The sequence below is a fragment of the Nymphalis io genome, chromosome 16 (genome assembly GCF_905147045.1).
Source record: "Nymphalis io chromosome 16, ilAglIoxx1.1, whole genome shotgun sequence".
In the NCBI taxonomy this organism is placed as follows: Eukaryota; Metazoa; Arthropoda; class Insecta; order Lepidoptera; family Nymphalidae; genus Nymphalis; species Nymphalis io.
Window position 1 is genome coordinate 1,394,277 of NC_065903.1, and position 22,142 is coordinate 1,416,418.

General features: G+C 36.3%; 2 protein-coding genes across 4 annotated transcripts in view; both read right to left on the reverse strand.

The window, feature by feature from the left end:
* Window positions 1-22,142, reverse strand: part of LOC126774451 (adenylate cyclase type 2-like) — a 206,833-nt gene that overhangs the window by 158,128 nt on the left and 26,563 nt on the right. The window lies entirely within an intron of this gene.
* LOC126774458 (TBC1 domain family member 12-like) overlaps window positions 17,144-22,142 on the reverse strand; it is a 284,024-nt gene continuing 279,025 nt past the window's right edge. The window contains exon 8 of one of the 2 annotated variants that reach the window (XR_007669812.1): window positions 17,144-17,153. The gene's annotated coding sequence lies outside the window, so the exon portion shown is untranslated. Of the gene's footprint in view, window positions 17,154-20,795; window positions 20,807-22,142 lie in introns of those variants that run through there. The other variant, XR_007669811.1, reaches the window with a different exon arrangement.

Sequence of the window (22,142 nt, forward strand, 5' to 3'; positions counted from 1 at the left end):
CTTACATTACAAAGAAGGTCATGTGTCTGTGTAGCCTTTACATACTGCCAGCAACTTCCTAAGTTCAATTGCTGAAGAACTCAACAAGACCACGAATTGAGCATTCGACACCGGTATTACTGAGCTGATTTAGAGGGAATCTACATACATATCAAAAACAACATTTTTTAATCCTTCCTTACATACGAATTGATCATTTCATTTCTTAATTTATACCATAAATGATATATAAATAGCTAGATCAAATGCCTTTGAAAGAAGTGAAATTAAGGGTGACTTAATTTGTTAATACAAATTGTAAAAAGCAAAATAACTAGTAAACTTTTCATTTTCCTACCTAGACACAAGTGGATAGCCTTCATCCACTCATATCTTCTTTGAGTTGGTCATAAATTTTAGTTTAAAATTGTATATCAAGACGTGTCGTCCATATTTATTAAATCGACCCAAATACTTCATACGCTTTCTATCTCTTTGATCTGATTTAATTTATATAACTAAATGTATTCTAAAACAAAATGAATATTATCATCGAAATACTTCCACCTTTATTAAAGTAACAACTAATCAATCTTAGACTGCTGAGCATTTTTTTTTAATCTTTGAAATCTATACAATTGCTACGAAATTTGGGCAGGACTTCATTAGCATACCTTTTTAACGGAGTTATTTCGTCTTCATTCAATTGTCATTTAACATTTGTACGTCCTCAAATTTAAATATATTCTTTTTAAAAAATCTTTTTCTAATAAAAATATGAATCGGTAAAGATGCCTGACTGATTGATTTTGATATTTAAATATATATAAGTTTCATTAATATTGTTTTCTTCGGTAAAGCCTCGTCAAACATATTATCTGTTGTCAACACTATATAGTGCAATTTATTTAGATTAGGCATTTCAGTTTCCAATAATAGAAATATATACTAACAATATCGCAAGTATATAACAATTACGTACAAACACAGTAACACTGGATGTTAGTCATGACGGGCTCTCATCGTTTATGAAAAAGCTTGATGTATCTCTTAGTTTAAAAACTTAATTATTGTCTAATTTTTGTTTTTGTCTATTTTTTTTATTTTTATTTAAATATTTTTCATTTCTGTTTTGGTATTACATATTTAGTATTAAATGAATGTAAAGCATGTGTTGGATATATATTATATAAAACTGTTGGAGATCCAAATAAATAATAAATTAACATTCAAACTTATATTGTTTTGTTATTTCTAGCTTGCTGCCTGCTTTACACTTTTGACTCCAAAACTTTTTGAGGAACATTAAACACAAATAAGGTATGTTTTTTTTTATATTATAGGTAGGCGGACGATCATATGGGCTTAAAATATTAATGTACTAGCTACCCATGCTGACTTCATCCGAAGAAAGTAAAGCAACGTCGTCATGACTAAGCCAATCGTAATTAAATTTGAAAAAGATGATATCCTTTGAACTGGATAAGGACACAAGCTAATCCACCTTTTTTTTATAGAATAGGTTGGCGGCCACCTGATGGTAAGTAGTCACCAACGCCCATAGACATTGGCATTGTTAGAAATGTTAACCAACGCTTACATCACCACTGCGCCACCAACCTTGGGAAGTAAGATGTTATGTCTCTTGTGCCTGTAATAACATTGGCTCACTCCCCCTAAAACCGGAACACAACAATACCAAGTACTGCTGTTTTGCGATAGAATATCTGATGAGTGGGTGGTACCTACTCAAACGAGCTTGCACAAAGCCCTACCACCAGTAAAATGTCTGCGTATTGTAAGTTTGAGGATTTCGTTAATCATTTTGTATCACTAATCTGTATGTTATATTAATTTAAAAGGATAGCAAGAGGAAGAACTTGGAAGATATATGGTGTTATTTACGTCACAAGAATTAGTAGGACGGTAAATCTTTGTCACGATTTGATTAATGTATTAAGCACACGTGGTACGAGTTTTACATTCATCATCTGACTAATGAGATTTGTAGTTATCATTTATACATTTATAAAAGATTATCAACCAAATTTTACATCTTTACTATCTTAACAATAGAAAAAGCGCTTAAATAAATCTATACTAATCAATAAAAATTGAAATCTCCGTCTGTGATTTCAAAATAACTTCCTCTTTTAAATTAATATAACTATTTGCGAGAAATCATTTTTTTAATTTTTGTCTGCCTATTTGTCTGTTTGTCCGCGGTAACCTTCGAATTTACTGCACATATTATCTTGCGGCTTTAACAAGACGATGAAGCTCAGCTTGTTTTATTAAATTCTGATAATAGTGAAAAAAATAATCTTTATTAAAAATAATTTTAAATTCGTCTCCTACACACATACAATAAAGCCGTAACAGTGTGTACGCAAATTGAATAAATTTATCAAAAAATGAGTCCGAGGGAGAACACGAAAATGCATTTTTCCAACATATCGCAATAAAACTTTCGCGCGGACGAAGTCGCGGGCATCAGCTAGTACTAATAATTTTTACGTTATATTTATTTGTTTTGCAGTCAAAAATAAATCCATATAAAATAACTAAAACATATTTTTATCCTTGCATCCGGAGATCCATCTCGGTACTGATTTTACCATATAGGTCTGACATTCTGAGTGGAGCTCAGACTGATACAGTGTGATCGATTCCAGGTGAAAGTCCGTTCACGTTGCTTGGAATACTAGCTGAATATGATCTAGTTATACCAATGCTCACCTCTCTCCCCTCGGCCAACCTACCCACCCACCCAGACCGACTGATAAAGAATTATTTGTAATCGATTGCAAACAATATGAAAAACATAATACGTGTGTTTGTTTGTGTTATTTAATTATACCATAACTGCATATTTAACATTAATTATTAAATAGAAAATATATGTCTTTCTTCTTCTTCGAGTGCCACTCCGACTAGCGAAGGTTGGCAGTCAGCTTTAAATACTCCTTCTTGTTCTTCGCGAGGCGAAAGAATTCGGCAGCACTCGCGATTCCCGTCCATTCATGGATGTTGCACAGCCAAGACTTTTTTCTGCGCCTAACAGCTCTCCTTCCGGCAACTTTTCCCATCATAATCAGTTGCCAAAGTTCATATCTTTCATGCCTAAGCACGTGTCCGAGATATGCAACTTTTCTCTTCTTGACAGTCTCCAAAAGTTGCCGTTTTTGGTTGACGCGTCGCAGAACTTCCACGTTCGAGACCTTTTGAGTCCAACTAATGGCCAACATACGTCTATAAGCCCACATCTCGAAAGCTTCTATACGTTTTTTGAGGACTTCTTTAATTGTCCACGCCTCGCATCCGTAAAGAAGTATAGGCCAGATGTAACAATGTAGGAGTCGTATGCGCACAGGGATCTTAAGTCTGCGATTGCAGAGTACTTTTTTCAACGTGCAGAAGGCACTTCGAGCTATTTCGATGCGAGTCTTTACCTCCTGTTCACAGCTCCAGGTGTCATTAAGCCATGTCCCCAGATATTTGTACTTGCGCACCCTCTCAATTTTTTGGCCTGCTACAATGATAGCAATGTCATCGAAGCTATGTTTAGATAACACCATGATCTTCGTTTTTGATAGGTTCATTATCAGACCAGCGTTTTCACTGCACTCATTAACACGGCTCATAATTAATTGCAGCTCTTCAGGAGATGATGATATTAGGACTGTATCTTCAGCGTATCTGATGTTGTTAATATACCGGCCATTTATTTTGACTCCACATTCTTGGCCTTCAATTGCTTCTGCTATTATTTGTTCCAAGTACAAATTAAATAGCGTGGGTGATAATATACAGCCCTGTCAGACTCCTCTCTTTATTTCTACCTCATCAGTCTCCTCATTGTCAACTCGTACAGTAGCCTTCTGGTTACAATACAGATTCTGGATAATACGTACATCTTTGTCATCTAAGCCGATATCATGTAATATTGCAATTAGACGGTCATGCAGTACTCTGTCAAAGGCTTTTTCGTAATCGATGAAACAGGAAAACGTCTTGTTGCATGTCTCTGCATTTTTGTACGAGAACCTGCATTGCAAAAAGAGCCTCTCTCGTGCCCACTCCTATTCGAAAACCAAACTCGCATTCGCGTTCGTCGCATTTAGCTCTTATTCGCTCGTGGATGATATTCAGAAATAGTTTCAATACTTGGCTCACAAGGCTAATCGTTCGAAACTCTTTGCACCTTCTTGCGTTGGTCTTCTTAGGAAGCTTAATAAAAGTTGAGGTTAGCCAGTCTTTGGGTAAGTGGCCAGAGTCGTATACCAAGTTAAAGAATTTAACCAGGAAGTCAATATTTTCGTCTTCAATAAGTTTGAGTACCTCTATAGAACATTATCCGGTCCGGTTGATTTTCCCGTTTTAGCTTTTTTAAGAGCGTTTGTGACTTCATTTTTCAGGATAGGATATCCCTCATTTGGATCCCAATTTACCGCTATGCTTAGAAAATCGTCGGCAAACATTGATGAAATGTATTGTTCCCATAGGTGTTTTTTTTCCTGATATATCTAATATGGGAATATTATTTTCATCCGTAAGTTGGTGAGTGGTCTTTTTGTGTCCTACCAAAGATTTTATTTCCTTATGCAGGTTAAATGCATCATGTTTAGCATAAAGGTCCTCCACAAAATCACACTTGCACTGATACCAAGCATCTCTAGCATAACGAACTTCACGCCGAATTTTCTTATCAATCTCAGTATACTTGCTATTGTCGGAATTCTTGTAGATTCTCCTTTCTTCGATAAGATCATATATTTTTTCTGTCATCCAACTCTGCTTAGGAATCCAATCGCTTTTCAAGTGTGTCTTATTGATGTTTAATATTTTGTTCTTCATTAAACACCACTCTTCCTCCACCGTACGCATTATCCCAGGTTTCTCATCTGCTGCCCACTCGTTTATTTCTTTCGCCACTTTACCTTGGATGTTAAGTTCTTTAAGTTTCCTCACGTCTATTGCGTGGTACTGTGTTCTCTTCTTTAGTTGTTTGAGTCTACATGATATTGTCGCTACAACTGGATTATGGATATGTCTTTAAAATAACCAAAAACTCATATAATATTCAACATTCACAGACACAATCATCGTAAACAATACAAATATAAACACATAACAATAACATAAGAATATTGTATAAACATATTAAGACTTTTTTGTTAAGTTCTTAATTTTAATTTTACTATTTATATTATCTGTTACTTAGTTATATGTGATGGATGCTGTAATTTCCTGTAACTGAGGAAGCAAAAAAATCTATGATTTATAACTCGCATATTATATTAAACTTGTCATGTGTATTCCTTGATGGAGATCCTAATAAAATAAAATAAACAGACTTAAATTATAAACACAAATTTTTACTAGTAATGTTTGTGTACAATACGAACAAATTAACATTTTTTACATGAAGAAATCTGCGCCTGATATCATCATTATCATAGGTCTCTCCAATGGCACGCCACTGAGCTCGATCTTCAGCTCTCAATCTACATCCGCTGCCAGCCACTTTCAGTATATCGTCACTCCACTTAGCTGGAGAACGTCCTAAGCTACTGATATAATGAAATAAATATAAATACCAGTCCACACTTCGCTCAAGACAGTGACACGTAACTTATGTAATGATTTATATATTAACGTACGTCAGCTGCAGCAATCGTATTCATTTAATAATTTGAGATTTTATAGAATAAAAGTTTTATATGTACTTTTATATTTGATCATTGATGCTTCGAAACTTTACTACATAATATTTTAAGGCAATATTAGAGTCGTAGCGGGAAAGTGCGGACTATTTAACATATATTATTTAAATCGGATTGAGATTACTGCGAATTGGATGTAGGGCTTTGTGTAAGCCTGTCTAGCTACCCGGATACTACCCACTCAGCTGATGATTGGTATCCGGGTATCCGGGTATTCTACAACCAAACAGCAATACTAAGTATTGATGTGATCCGGTTTGAAGGGTGAATGATCTGGTGTAACTACAGTCACAAGGAACGTAACATCTTAGTTTCCAAGATTAATATTTCTTACAACGCCAATGTCTTTGGGCGGTGGTGACCACTAAAACAATACTCTTTGTCGTTAAGAATATATTATGTGTTGATTATCTTTGGTTTTTTTTTATTGTGGATTCTGTCATATATTATATTTTCATAAGTTGTAATCTTTGTAGTAATTATAATACAATGAGCAATTATTATATATTGCTAATTTTTATAATTTATTACGAGACAAATATAAAAAAAAAATTGTTTTAGAAGAAAATTTAATTAATTTTTACCCATAAAATCCTTATTAGATTACATAACCCCTTGGAGCTTATTACACAATTCTATAGTATTTATTTTATCTGACGCATGGTTTATTTGCGATATTTTCCTACACAACCGAGCCACGTTATTAATTATATTTGGAAATATAATTAAACCAATAATTGTTTTAGTTCCAGATATAACCACAGCGCCATTTCGTTTCATCTGTGAACATCGCGCCGCAATCAACTTTTAATTTTTCGAATCATCGAATTCAAATCAAAATCAAAAAAATATATTGCTCATTCATTTCATGAAAGTGGTGTTTTTTTTATTACTATATATCATATATATTTTCATGTAGCGTAAAAGTTCGTACATTATAATGTTGATGATGATAAAACCCCTAATTTACAATAACAGATCTAACAATGCCTAACAAATAACAAGCACTTAACCGTATTATCCGACAGGGCTGAAGGGGACAAAATTGCAAATAAAGCAAGGTTAATACCATCGACTTAAGTGGGATTACGCGGATTTGACGGACCTTTGTACTTCAACCGTTGTACTTCAAGCGTGATTATAGTGCATTTTAAAACGGGACTTACATTAGTAGCCTGTATTACACAGTACTAACGTAATCGCTGATGATGTGATGGTTAGTAAATATTTAAACAATTGCGAAACAGAAAAACAAACGTAACGTTGTGATATGTACTCTGATATCATATTAGTTGTTTAATTTCACTAGTTTATCTGACTGACTTATATTTATATATGTAATTATTAACTTTTTTTGAACATAAAAACACACGGCGTCACATGGTAATTTAAAAGAGGTATTATCGCTTACAGGCAAATTTCTCATGGGCCGTTGTTAAGCGTTCCTCCTCTTTCCTTGAAGAGGAGGCATAGAGCTTATGCTTACACATCAACGTTGAATCATAAGCCATACATGGTTTCCTTAGCGACGAATATAAAATGAATTTTTCATTAAAAATTTTGCGCATGAAAATTCAATGCTTCTTGATGGCCGAATTTTAATCCGCAATCTTAATTTAAGATACACGTATTCTCTCTATAACATTGAAACTATACTATGAGATTTTACATAACACCGATAGAACAAACATACAAAAAAAAATAAAATTAAAAAAAACGTTTAAAGAATCAAACGTATTATTTATATAAACAGTTTTATCATAAACACAATACATCAATAAATAGATTCATAAAAAAAAACTCCTTAAACTTTCACTCAAAATGAAGTTATCGCAAACATTTCGAGCGATAACCCAATCGCCGTTGTCAAAGGCATACCATGATATAGTATTCACCGCTCACGTTATGACACAAACTATTGGATTTATCTCAAAGCAAATTCTATATCATGTCTAAGCTTTCCCTAAATTCGGTATACACTTGTTACAGATTTTACAAAAACACTTACGACATTTACTTGTTGGTAAGGCTTTATGCTTGCTCGTCTGAGATAAAACCCAATCATCAGTTATTCAACCGCCAAACAGCAATAATTAGTATTATTGTGTTCCAGTTTACCAACGGTAGTCGAATTTACTTTCCCATAACTGTGTAGAAGCTTATGAGCTATTTCACTCACGTTGTTAATTAATAAAAACGTTAGTAAATAAAATTACTGCTTTATCTGCATCAAAACATTTTTATTAATTAAAAAAAAAATCAAAGTCATTGCATTATATGTAAACATAGGAAATATGGTTCCCGTGGGCGAAACGCGTGACGCATTTTTGCAGCGTTAAAAAAAACGTATGACATATTTATGTACCTAATAATAAACCACTTCAAAATATCTCAACTATAACATATTGTAAATAGTTAACAGGTAAGAGATGATGTGATGCTTATGATCACACTATTTGCGTTCTCTAGATCAATTCTATAAAAAACAAAGTCGACACATCGCAGAACCAAACGTGAATGTCAAATGTCAAAAAATGACATTTGACATTGAATATAATAATTATAACATTGAAATGTTACGCAATGATATAATTTTCAATGTTTCACGAAAGAGTTACAAAGTAAGTTCTTACAGAATATGACAGCTGTGCCGTCTAAATTATTGTCTTTAAGCTGTGTAGGATAAATTGTGAAAATAAACGAACGTGGATAACATCTTAAGGACTTGCTAATAAAATAGGTTTAGTTGTTATGTCTAATGTTTGTCATTGGTAATTACTACGCACTGATAATATTTAAGACTATAACAAAACATACATTACGGAAAACGTCATATTACGAGATGTCAATTGACAGTGAAACGCGAGCGTTTAATTGGCGCGTTTCGACCGACTAGCCAGATGTTCGTGCAAATTGATAATAGGCATAAACGTGTCACGCAATTTATTACACTTATTACATATGATACTATAAAAATCCAGCAGATGTTGTCCTGCTTGTATACATACCCGTCAACTGTTCTAGTGATTGGTATCTTTTAGTTTTAAACTCATACATGCATGTTTATGCATTTTATATACTATGATAAAGACTAACCCGGCAGAAGTTGTTCTGCCAATATTTGTATATTGTCATGGCAAACATTTGAAAGGTATATAGAAGTTTGTATGTTAATTAATAGTATAGAAAACTTTGCCATGAAAATATATATATATATGCCAATTTTCATAGTAAGCGGTCAAACAGTGTCGAATTCTGCTGTCAATGTTAAGGAGCCATACCCTTACCTATTTTATATACAAGATTACTTAATATACAAATCTAAAATGGAACTCGTCAGGACGCTTTATTATGGGAAGTGACGACAGGTGAAGTACGGCGGTGACGGTGTGGCTGAGGCAAGGGAAGCGGACCGGACGTCCAACGGCAAGATGGGTCGATGACGTTGTCAAAGTCACGAGGCGAATCTGGACTAGATTGACGCAGGATCGAGACAGATGGTTTGCGCAGAGAGGCAACCCACTATTGATGATGATTACAATATAAGATATAGTGTAATACAATAAGTACCTACATAAATGTTTACCATTTCGAATAACGGTTTCGTGTAATTAATTAATTATTCTATACTAGTAGTGATTAGTGATAGTGTTCAATAAGATGTGCAACGAAGAAGGTTCTCAGTACAATTATTCTTCTTGTATTGAGATATTTTTACCCATATTTAGCTTTGAACTATATATGTAACTATTAACCATAGCTCTTTGTTTTAAGATTATGATTAAACATTAGCGTAGCATGTATTTTATATCGCTATGACAACGGTAGATATATGAAAGTAATAACTAGTAGTACCAAATAAAAGGTGACCTTCCGTTTAAAATATAATCCATACAATATATGGGTCATTTTTGATTGACCCTTGCACTAGATGCCAAGCTAACGGAGCTGGAACATACCATAGAAATTAACCCCAATTAATGTAATAAATGTATTTGGCGGTTTGTAATTCTTTCACGCAGCAACCGAACGAACGGTTGACGTGATTTCTTTAGACATTTATCGATCGCATAATAACTTACGGCTTACTTATAAACGTTGTTTAGCTAGTGATTAGTTGAACAATGCTATGTCTTCTTCTTTCAAATATCAAATCGATAATGACAGAAGGAGAGAAATCATTGTTTAACTATAACTGTTTAGTTCTCCTCAAAAAGAGGAGAGGAGGCCTTTAGCCCAGCAGTGGGACATTCACAGGCTGTTACGGTTACGGTTTAGTTGAGCAATGCTAATAAGTAAAGCCACTATTCTTATAACACACCATTAAAGAATGCTTTTTGACAAAGTTATAAATAATATATAATTAACTGGTGGTAAAGCTTTGTGCAAGCTCGTCTGGGTAGGTACCCGCTCATCAGATATTCTACCGCAAAACAGCAGTACTTGGTATTGTTGTGTTCCGGTTTGAAGGGTAAGTGAACCAGTGTAATTACAGGCACAAGGAACATAACATCTTAGTTCCCAAGGTGGCGCATTGGTGATGTAAGCGATTAACATTTCTTACAATGCCAATGTCTATGGGCGTTAGTGACCACATACTATCAGGTGTTCCATATGCTCATCCGCCTTCCTATTCTATAAAAAAAATATTAAAAATAATAATAAGTTTTATTATTACTGGCTGTAATATTGTTAATTTATTATTAAAAAATAAAAGAAAATTCAGCCACATGCAATAGCAGAACAAATTATTTGAAAGTATTTTATACAGTATTTGTCATTACACAAATGTTGATGAAATAGACTCTAACGCATTATATCGATTTTAAACGTGTTTTATAAAAACTATTCCACAAATGAAGACTTTCGAAAATATACGTATAACACAAATGGATTTATAAATAATTCTAAGCGTGGCATATTACGGCCCGATTATATTAACAGCCCCTACAATGCGACGGCCATTCTCAACACGGTTCACAGAGACTGCGGAATAGTTTTTACATAAGCAATCGCTGCCCCTCCTGTTCCATGCTTCAAAGCTTGACAACTCTCGTCGGGGTGACATCAGCCAAACGAAGTAGTCAAGTTCCATGAGAAAATAAATTTCACTTGGACGAAGTCGCCGAAGTCGCGGTAGTTATACAAAATTTGGCAAGTCGCCAAACTCAACACAGTAATATAATATTCTAATTAGGCTTATGTTATTTTCTATAAAATTAACCACATATATCATAAATATACATTAGACGTGTTTAACCGAAATCAAAAATACTATATATGTAAAAAGTATTAAACACAATTTGTCTTTTTGTCTAGTCTAAATACGTCTAAAACATTAAAATGCTTTAAATAAATATATAATATACGTATCAATTACCAACAATAATTATCTTCATTCATGTCAGACCTTACCTTACTGGTGGTAGGGCTTTGTGCAAACTCGTCTGGATAAGTACCACCTACTCCTCCGATATTCTACTGCAAAACAGCAGTACTTGGTATTGTTGTGTTCCGGTTTGAAGGGTGAGTGAGCCAGTGTAATTACAGGCACAAGAGACATAACATCTTAGTTGTCAAGGTTGGTGGCGCATTTTCGATGTAAGCGATGGTTTACATTTATTACAATTTCAATGTCTTCGGGCGATGGTGACCACTTACCATCAGGTGGCCCATATGTTCATCCGCTTTCCTATTCTATAGAAAAAAACGAAATCGCTTTTGAATCTTAATTAATATCAATATTTTGATTGTTTCAATTGCTTAATTTACAATAATCATTGGTTCGGCATTTAAATTGTAAGGAATATTTTCCTTACAATTTAAATCCTAACATATATTTTTAAATACTATATAAAGGAAGACACATAACATAGCTAATTCTTATATATAAGCTAGGTGAAAATAATTTAATGGGTATGAATTTCAATGCTCTGTTTATTCAACTATATTAAATATATAATATCTAATTAAATATGAAAAATGTTTGTGGTTTTAAAATAATCGAATCCTTCGCCCCGGCAGGATTTTAACTTTGCGGCGGCCTATTGTATTTATTTCATAAGTTTCCTTTTCGTAAAATTTTATAGGCTTTTAATAAAAAAACAAATAAAAACGATATGACAAGCTTGAAAATTATTTACAAAAATGTAAAATTAAAAATTATATACTACTAAAAAAATTGACATTTTTTTTCGTTTAAATCAGATATAAAGTTTGTATTCAATTCCATTTGTTTAAAAAATGTTCATAAATACTTAAAAGAATAGGGCTGACGATTTGAAGAGTGAGTGTAACACAGTCATTTTATATAGATAATATTATATAGATAACTGCTTCGTTGGTCTAGTGGCTATATGTAAGGCCGCAGACTCGGAGGTTCTGGGTTCAATTCCTAGGTCGGGCCAATAAATGAATTTTTCCGTCAGAAAATTCTCAGTCAGCCTGGAGTCTGGAAGTTGGAAGTGTGTTCACTCCCGTGCCTCGCAAAGCACGTGAAGCCGTTGGTCCTGCGCCTGAACTTTTTCGGTTGTGTCGGATTGCCGTCCCATCGGATTACAAGAGTTAGAGAATAGAGAGTGCACCTGTGCGCACTCACTTGTGCACTATAATATCGCCTGCGTAGTTGGCTAATCTCTTGAGATTGACCACAGTGGCCGAAAACGGTCTGGAGGACATTATTATATATATATATATATATATACAGAGCTGAAGTTCATTGCCAGATTCACAAATAAACTGATGTATTACAGTAATAATTACGTTACATTGCATATTTATTTTAAAACACCATCGCTGACGGGTTTTATTGCTTCCGGTTTTGAAGCCAGTTCCAAGAATTTCACATCGTAGTTTGATTGAATTAAATCTTTTATTCATTACATGGAATAACGTAATTTCAAAGATCAATGTTTTATTAACTTTAATTTTAATTGCCCTTTTCTTTAACTTTTTTAAATTATCTTAAATAATATTATAAATGCGAAGTGAGAATGTTTTGATACTCTTTCACGTCTATTCTTAACCAATCATCATGACATTGTCATTACACAAACGCCTCACGGTCAAAAAGTAAAAAAAAAAAAAAAGGTCACATAATGCCTGCACTACTCCTCCCGCTTCAAACGCGGTTGAAGCTATGCGCGAAACTAGTATATTAATTTTAAAAAGACTATAATTTATGAACAAAATTATAGGCAAGGTAATTCAATAGTTGTAATTATGTTTTTCCGAATTACTCAAAAAAAGTAAAACCTCTTTATGTTCAATTCTTAACTGAAATCAAATTACCATTTTAAATAAAGACTACCTTGAAGGAGTTTTTGAAATTTAAAGCTTTATATTTCACTAACATTGCTGACGTAATTATGATTACGTGAAAAGGATAATTCCTTCTAAGTTCTGTAAATATCTCACTGCTGGACCTCCTCTCCTTTTTAAAGAGCTTTAAAGCGTACTCCACTACGCTACTACAATGCGCGTTGGTTGATGCACATATTGATGGTTTTCATTTGACATATGAAGGTTTCCTCTCGATGTTTTCCTCACCACCAAGCACGAGATGAATTATAAACACAAATTAAATACATGGACACATAAGCTTGCCCGGTTTCCGACCCTTAATCTATGGTTAAAACCAAGTGTTTTAGCCATTGAGCCATGACGTTTTTTTTTCAATATCCCCTTATCAATTTGCTTATTTTTAATATTCACAAGTATAATTACTGAACATCTGAATTTAATATATTTAATAGAGCCACATGTGTCAGAATTGTATCCGCAACAAACAGATTTGCCCGATTTCGAGATTGTGTGTGTGTGTGTGTGTGTGTGTGTGTGTGTGTCTGTGTACGAGTTTCTTACGCATTCAATAGCGTGACGTTAACTAGGCATACAGTAAACTAGACACATTAGCTAAGTAATTATTATGACGTCTGGTACGACACCAGAAAATGTAAATGATGCATTATCAAGTTAATTCCTACTAACATAAGTCGTGAACGATAACCCTCAACCAACCATAGCTATTAAATCTAAGTTTGTGAAAACAAGTTATAAGCCTCTAAGTGGGTGTTTGAGAACTTTATGCTGTCAGAGAAATAGATGTCACGCTTAATGTTTAATTAATGCCTTTGCTTCATAATTAGAAATATGAAACACAAATTAACTTCTGAACCTCTCCGGTGGGCGTACCTAACTTGATTACTAAGTTACTTCTAACGACTATTAAATTTAAAACTTAAACCTTTGAATTTTTTACCGTAACAATTATTAGAACATATTTTTTTATTTGATTTAAAATGAAAGTGGCGAAATCTGGCCTGACGTGCTAATTACAGGTTGCGTAGGATCTTGGCTGAATGGATGAAGCATGGCTGACGAAACCCAGCAGCGGGTAAATGAATTATATTACCAAAGTCACGAGTATCATCCAAGTGTAAAAGGTACGAAATCAAAATATTAAGATAGGCTTATAATCCTTTTTCGGTGTGAAGGTTTCACTTTTATATAATATTCGAAAGAAAGATATGTACAGAGTATATAATTATTTTATGTTAATAAAATTAAACCTCTGATAATTATTTAAACGCTTGAAAATAAAAGAGTAAATAAACGTGGAGGACGTTTATTTACTCTTTTAAAAGGAGCAAAGTAAAAGTTTTTTTTTATTTATTTCTTTAACGCAAACCTTTATAATACGAAAGTAATAAAACTAAACACAGCTGTGCAGATATTGTACTCAAAGTACAGTTTACTTCAAAATCGCTTACGATTTATATTTTTATTAATTCATTGTACAAATTTTAATGAAGTACCACGTAGTTAAAAGATAAAACATAAGGCCGCAGTTCCCGAGGTCTTGGGTTGAAGCCCAAGAACGGGTTTTTCTATCGGAGAATCTCATTAGCAGTTCGCAGTCTGGAAGTTAGAAGTGTGTACGCTACCGTGCCTCGTGCTTGCACCGTTGGTTGAGCATACACTTACGTACTATAACATGTCCTGGGCCATTGGCTAATCTCTCTTCAGATTGGCCGAAATTGGTCAGGAGGACATCATCATACATTAGTGAGCTGAGATGGCTCGATGTATATAATACGTGAAGAATCCTAATTGAGGCTGCTGATTTTAAAACTGAGCAGACAGTATTCAGTTTTCATAATGCTTGTAGTTTCATGATCAGCGGTGAAGGAAAACCAAAGACGCGAGGATATCTGAATATAATAATAATATCTTAATAATATCTTGGGACAATATTCACACACGGCCATCTGATCCCAAACTAAGCTTGTACAAAGCTTGTGCTATGGAAACCAGACAACTGATATACTACATATACTAATTTTCTTTTGTATATACATATTTATATAGATAATTACATCCAGACTCAGGACAAACAGACATGTTCATGCACACAAATGTCTGTCCTGGGTGGGAATCGAACTCACAACCTTCGGCGTGAAAGGCAGGTATCTTACCTACCACGGCAACCGGCTCAAATACATATATATGTATTAGATGACTCTATTACATATATAACCAAAATTTGATTCATAATTAGATCACATTGCTATTCACTAATTTATGTTAATGTCAAAATTCAGTTATATATTTGTTTATTGTTGACACTTTATTGCACCCAAACTTAAAACTAAAAATTACAATTTTTAAACAAAAAAAAAAAGTTGCATGAGGTGCAACAGGCGGCCTTATCGCTAAGCAGCGATCTCTTCCAGACAACCTTTGGGCAGAGGATCATAATATTTATAAATGGGAAGGGTACAAGCCAATTTACCTATATACTACATACACTACTACATACATAATACATACATACATATATATACTACACTACTATTATATAAATATACATATATATATACTATAATAAATACATACATAAATAAATACATAACATATATATAATAAAAATAGGAGATATAACAAAACAAAAAATTAACAACGACAACGACTGCTTAGTATTAATAATGCGACAAGTAAAAGTCCTTAACCATACTTTTAAAAACGGCCAATGACTGTGCGCGCCTTGTAACTAAGGATAATGAGTTCCAAAGTCGAGAAGCTTCAACTGTGTAGGACTTAGAATAGTAGGAAGAAGAGTGAGGAGGAATGGAGAGAGTTAAATTTTCATTCGAGCGAAGAGCGCGCTTATGAGTCTCCCTTAGGAGAGTGAAACGCTCTTTAAGATAGAAGGGTGTCGCTGGATTAAAAAGAACAGAATAGAGAAGAGATAAAATGTGAGTATTCCTGCGAAGGCGAATAGGGAGCCACTTGAGTTTTTGGCGAAATTCGGAAACATGATCATATTTGCGCAAACCAAATATGAACCGTATACATAGGTTTTGTAGTCGCTCAAGTTTGTTTAATTGCTCCTCACTTAAGTTTTTTTTTTTTTTTTATTATATGCCCCGGGATGGCAAATGACTCTACTCCACCTGATGGTAAGTGGTAGTAGAGTCCAAACGCGACGACGGCCAGTACAGTCGGGAAGAATGTTCTGTACTAGCCGTCCCCGCCTTGCCGGCCCGCAAGATGCCTCTTCACGCCTCGTTTGAAGGAACCCGGGTTGTAAGAGGAGGGGAACACGTGAGCTGGTAAGGAATTCCATTTTTTAGTAGTGCGACAAAGAAAGGAGTTGCCAAATTTCTTTGTGCGCGATGGAATTGATGTCACAGTTAGGCGGTGACATCGAGAACCAGCTCGCGTGGACTTAAGAAGGAAGGGGGAAGCAGGAATTAGAGAGAATAATTCCTCAGAGCACTCGCCGTGATACAGACGATAGAAAGCGCTCAGTGCTGCTATCTCGCGACGCAATTGTAAAGGTTCAAGGGTGTTTGTGACCTTTACGTCGCCAATAATGCGTACTGCACGTCGCTGCAACCGGTCCAAGGCCTCCAGTAGGTACTTAGCGGAGCCATCCCAAAGGTGCGAGCAATATTCAACGCAAGACCGTACCTGTGTTTTGTATAACAGGCACAGTTGTTGTGGCGTGAAAAAACGCCGCACCTTGTTCAGAACTCCGAGTTTTCGTGAAGCTGTTTTTATAGCCTCGATGTAATCCCTTGGACTAAGGTCGCAGCGAACGTCCATCCCCAGCATGGCGATTTTGCTTTGTATCATCAGCGGTGTGCCACAGAGGGAGGGATGAGGGTAAAATGGTGACTTTTTCGCTGTGAGAGCGCACACCTGTGTTTTCTTGGCATTAAACTCAACAAGATTATCAGAACCCCATTTGGCGATGAGCTCTAATGTCCTATCGAGTTCAATAACAAGATTCTCCCGCCTCTCCTCAGTTTCCGCCCGCCCAGCCACTGCGCGTCCGTGGTATCCACCATGCACTGTACTATCATCTGCATAGCAATGTATGTTCCCAAGAGAGAGCATATCATTGATATGCAAAAGAAAGAGTGTGGGAGATAGCACAGATCCCTGGGGGACGCCAGCATTCACTACATAGAATTGTGAAGCGCAACCATCTACTAAAACACGAAGGCTACGCTTGTGTAGGAAGCTGGCAATCCAGGTGCATAGCTGAGCAGGCAGACCATATGCCGGTAGCTTGGAGAGAAGACTTCTGTGCCAGACCCTGTCGAAAGCCTTGGAGATATCGAGGCTGACAGCCAACGATTCTCCATGCTTGTCGATAGCTTCACCCCAGAGGTGCGTTACGTACGCTAGAAGATCACCTGTGGACCGTTTTGGTCGAAACCCGTACTGACGATCATTAATTAGACAGTGATCTTCTAGGTAATGGATCAGTTGGTTGTTTAGAATCCGTTCCATCACCTTACAAAGTACTGAGGTGATAGCTATTGGTCGATAATTTGCCGGGTCAGACCGATCCCCTTTTTTGGGAACCGCTTGCACATTAGCTCTTCTCCAAGCCTCCGGCACACATCCCGAAGAGAGAGAAAGTTGGAACAGGCGCGTTAACACAGGAGACAGCTCCGCCGCGCACTTCTTCAGCACAATGGCTGGTATTCCGTCGGGACCGCTAGCTTTCCGTATATCGAGTGATTGCAGCTCCGCACGCACATCACGTTGCCTGATTTTGATGTCAGGCATCGTGTGGCCACATGAAGGTATTGTTGGTGGCTGCGCACTACAATCATCGATCACAGAGTTGTCGGCAAAGAGTTTAGCCAGGAGGTCGGCTTTCTCCTGCGGACTGTGAGCTAGCGATCCGTCCGGATTTCTGAGCGGTGGCAGCGAAGGTTGGCAGAAATTGTTTTGCACAGACTTGGTCAGACGCCAGAAGCTACGGGAGCCCCTAGGATGCGAAATAAGGTCATGACCAATCTGTACAATGCGCTGTGCATCCGCTCTCGAGTATGCCTTCCTACAGGACTTGGAATTTTTATTGTAGTTTGCTTTCAGTGAGTCAATGTTAGATGCCCCGCTAATGCAGCCGTTGATCCACGCGCGATATGCCGCCTGCTTAGATGATACAGCGTCGGAACATTCACGCGTGAACCAACGGTTACGCGTACCCCTATTGATGAGATCTGAGCTAGGAATGTAGTATTCCATTCCTAACATGATCTCATCAGCAACAGCAGCGGCACTAGCTGTCGGGTCATTCCCACTGAAGCAACGTTCCTTCCAAGGGACTGACGCATAGTAATCGCGCATACCGTCCCAATCTGCCGACTTATAGTGCCAAACGCGACGTTTGCATACCGCTGATGGCGGCAGCTTGGCCTGTGGCACTTTGGTAGATATAAGGCCGTGATCCGAAGAACGAAGTGGAGCTTGAACCACAACCTGATATTCTACCGGGTGAGAAGTCAGCAGAAGATCCAGTAGAGAAGGCGCTTGCCCATCAATGTCTGGGATCCTGGTGGGCTGATCAACCAGTTGGGTCAAGTCGTGTGTGAGAGCAAAAGCATGAGCAGTTCTTCCAGCATGGTCAGATTTGAGGGATTTCAACCATGATTCATGGTGAGCATTAAAATCCCCCAAAAACACCAATTCCGCGTTAGGAAACTGCTCTTGCGCAGCATCTGCCACCCGACTAAGATGGTCGAATAATCGGCTTGTCTCCAAGTCACCATTGTGGGATCTGTAGAGGCACACGTAGACTCGACTTTGACGAACCAGGTCCACACGTACCACCAACATGGAGAAGGAGGGGTCCTCCAAGCAGCGCAATCGGTGACAACAAACATCCGCCCTGACGAACAAGCATACTCCGGCTTTCGCTTTAAAAGATTCTTCAAGCATGTAGCCGGGATAGTTAAGGTAGCTGGTGTCGGCAGGGCGGAGTATTTGCGTCTCCGTGAGAAACAACATTGCTGGCCGTGCTGTCTCGAGATGGTGGTGGACAGCGTTGAGGTTAGCGTGGTGTCCTCGGATGTTAGAGAACTCGACCTCAAACAGCGAGGGTATGGTGGGGGTGTGCACCGCTGAACGACCGTTATTTCTTATTTGCGCTACCATTTGGAAAAGTTAGGAAAAGAGACGTGAAGCGAGCGACGTATTGCCACGATAGGGATGGGCAAAGTATGGAGGCGTGTTTTCCCAAATGTTTGCCAAAAATGGTCAATACAGTTTCCCCCGGCATTGGTTCAACAGCCGTCTCCACTGGACCAACACCCATCGCGGCAATACTCGCTCGGGCACTGGCTGTACGCTGGCTGACCTCGAAACGCGGCTGCAAGCCACTTCACGAGTTTTTCACCATGCGTACGGTGGTAACAAGCCAGGCGGATGTTAGCATCCTACCACCAGATGAGCAGATGGTCGCTCAGATATCCCTTAGTCGCCTCTTACGACACCCATGGGAAAGAGAGGGGCAGTGAAATGTATTCTTTCTTCGTCACTGCACGGATCAGTTTAGTTAGTGTAACAAGTGTCAGCATAGTCAAGAATCGGTAGAAGGAGAGATTGTGCTAGCGTAACTTTAGTTGGAATGGGTAGAAGGTTTTTCGATCTTCTCAGTGAGCCAATGGAAAAGAATATTTTTTTACTAACCTCATTTATTTGAGGTGTCCAAGAAAGGTTTATTTAAGTAAAAGATATTGTTTTTTTTGTTTTTTCGTCAATTAGATTCTTTTTTATTTGAATGTTAATTTAGACTGTAATTGGTATGTATTTTATAATAATATATACGAAAATGTATTTCTCAAAATATAAAGTTGGCTTTCTAATAAATAAAATAACTGCCTACTCAAGTAGATTACATTAAATACAAATCTACGGCCAGTTCATTAGATACTTTTTCTAAAAATAAAACCAATAATAATATAAATAGGCTCCGATTATTTTTCCTTAAGAAAAGAGGAGGCCCTTAACCAGCAGTTTGATATCTAATGCCTTAACTTTATGGCAGAAAAAATTGTTGTAGTTAAAACAGGAAGACAATGAAATAGAATTTTAACGACAAAATCCAACTTTAGATATTAGTAGTATTTCATTTCTAAAGGGCTAATTTAGCAGCTGGTTATTTAAAACCATTATGGACCTTAATTAGCTTTTAATTAAAGTTCAATTTTCTTAAATACTTTTACATGACAAGAAACATTAATGATCTTATCAAAAACCAATTCTTTTTTAATCTGTAAACTAGCTCGCTACGCATATAAGCAATTCTGTTTGTTAATTTTTACTGACATTAATTGGTCATGATTTTGTTTTTTATTTTTGTTATAGAATAGGAAGGCGGAATAGCGTATGGGCCACCTGATGGTAAGTGGTGACCAACGCCCATAGACATTGGCATTGTAAGAAATGTTAACCATCGCTTAGATCACCAGTGCGCCACCAACCTTGGAAACTAAGACTTTATGTCCCTTGTGCCTGTAATTATGGTTATGATCGACAAAATTGAATTATAACTTCACTCATAGCTTAAAATGTTGTTAGAATTTTGTATTAACATTAATTAATTAAATTATAGATTAGTATGGATCGTAACTATTACCTAGAGTTCCTTATGGTATGTGGTCACCGCCGCTCATCGATACTGGTACTGCAAGAAATTGAGAAATAAGGTCTATCCCTTCTGCATATAAACAAACTGAGAATATTTAAGAATATATGATGAGTTGGTGTTACCTACCCCGACGAGCTTGCACAGATCCCTACCACCAAGTACTGTTTCTCAGCCTATACTAGCCTAGCATATCAGGCCATTCGACTATAGCATTATTAAAAATTAATATTTTCAATTTTGCACGTGACTGTACATACATAAAAGTTATATGATTTATCTTCACGAATATATTTTGGCTCGATGAAAGCAGCTCGGAGGATCAAGAAAAATAAACATATCATTCAGCTCATCTTGAATGCCACCTGGAAATTATAAATCTTTGTCGTATCTTGGGAATCTATCAAATAGACTTGTTTGAAGAGTTTTCTTTAGAATACAAGTACGTATGATGCGGTAACAGGTGGTAGTACATTTACAAACAACGGTCAATGCTTTTAGGGTTAAGCCAAAAGTATTATAATTCAATCTTCTCGTTTGGAAGCAATACAGTTTTTTAAGAGAATAAATCTCCCTTACACAACACCAGTTCGATGTGAATTTATTCCTTTCAAAGTCAAATCAGAGTCAAATTTCAATATAAAAGTGTTACACTTGCTTATTGATGGTCAAAAATATATCAACTTTACTTATTATTATTATATAATATTTACGGACAAAACATATTTACTATATACTTTATTTTATCTCATTTTTTTAATTTATAGGCACGCGGACGAACAAACGGGTCGCCTAATCTGGTCACCACCCATAAACATTGGCGAAGTAAGAAAAAATAACCATTCCTCACATCTCCAATGCACCACCTATCTTGGGAACTAAGACGTTATATGAGATGGCTCACTAATCCTTCAAACACACAAACAAAAAGTAATGAAATCGGGATCAGAAATTTGTAACGAATTTGCCTCGTATTTCGCTTCTGTTTACACACAATCTCAAAGTTCATATACATTACCATCTTATAGTAATCAATGTAAACATGACTTTGGAGCGTTCACTAATTTTGTAATATCGCGAAGACAGATTTATCAATACTTAAAAAGACTTGATACAACTAAAGGGACAGGTTATGATAATATCTCTCCTATATTTATTTCTAAATGTGCATGGGTACTAAGTTTCCCTTTATATTTATTATACAACGAATCACTTCGCTCAGGTGTTTTTCCCGATAAGTGGAAAATAGCTAGGATCGTACCAGTATATAAGTCCAAGGGTAGTGAGTGCATTGAGAATTATAGACCGATTTCCATACTTTCCACTTTTGCCAAAGTATTTGAAGCAATAGTTTACCCATATCTAGAGTGTCATGTAAAGCAAATGAATAATAATAACCAGCACGGCTTTATAAAGGGTCGATCTACAACATCAAATCTTGTTTCGTACAGTGAATTCATTGTGCCAGCTATTGATAACCACAAGCA